The sequence below is a fragment of the Morone saxatilis genome, unplaced genomic scaffold (genome assembly GCF_004916995.1).
Source record: "Morone saxatilis isolate NCDOM2014 unplaced genomic scaffold, NCSU_SB_2.0 Contig20, whole genome shotgun sequence".
NCBI lineage: Eukaryota > Metazoa > Chordata > Actinopteri > Moronidae > Morone > Morone saxatilis.
In genome coordinates, this window is record NW_023339763.1 from 10,981,473 (window position 1) to 10,982,141 (window position 669).

Consider the following 669-nt stretch of genomic DNA (forward strand, 5'->3'; position numbering starts at 1 on the left):
AGAGTTATCTTGAGTTTATTTTTAGTGTTAAATGCTACATTCAACAATACATTGTTAAATTTATAATCAGTAATGTGGCAATTTTGTTTTTTTTATGTACTATATATAAGTTTGAGCAAAACTTTGCTCATTTGAAAGAAAATGACCAAAGACTGTCATTATATTTACACATTCATAAGGATATTTAGAACTTTTCATAATTTCCCACAGCCTGAAAAAGGTAATTTATGCAATTACATCTGATGCAGGAACTTTGCCAAAACCGGTTTGTGACACATTTCAACTTAATCCCTGTCCCAAAATGTTTTTAGGGAATTTATGTGTTACTTGTCATTAAGTCATAATTCTAAATCTTACAGCTAAATATCCCTTAAAGCCACAAAAAAAAAACATTGGCAAATCAGAACTCATTCATACATCCATCTTCAGCACCATATCCTGAATCAGTGTTACACACGTTAATGTGTTTGTTATATATATATCTAAATAACATGTGGAAGGTGCTGTAGTGTAGCAGGTGGTACAACCTAGCATGACAGCCTGTGCTGGCAGACAAACTAGTGGCTGTTTGTTGTTGAGGACAGATTTAAAGTCTTTCCAAAGCCCACAGTCATAGTGTATGTACGTGTCTGACTGTTTGTTTCAGCCAGGTAAAAATTAACCACACAT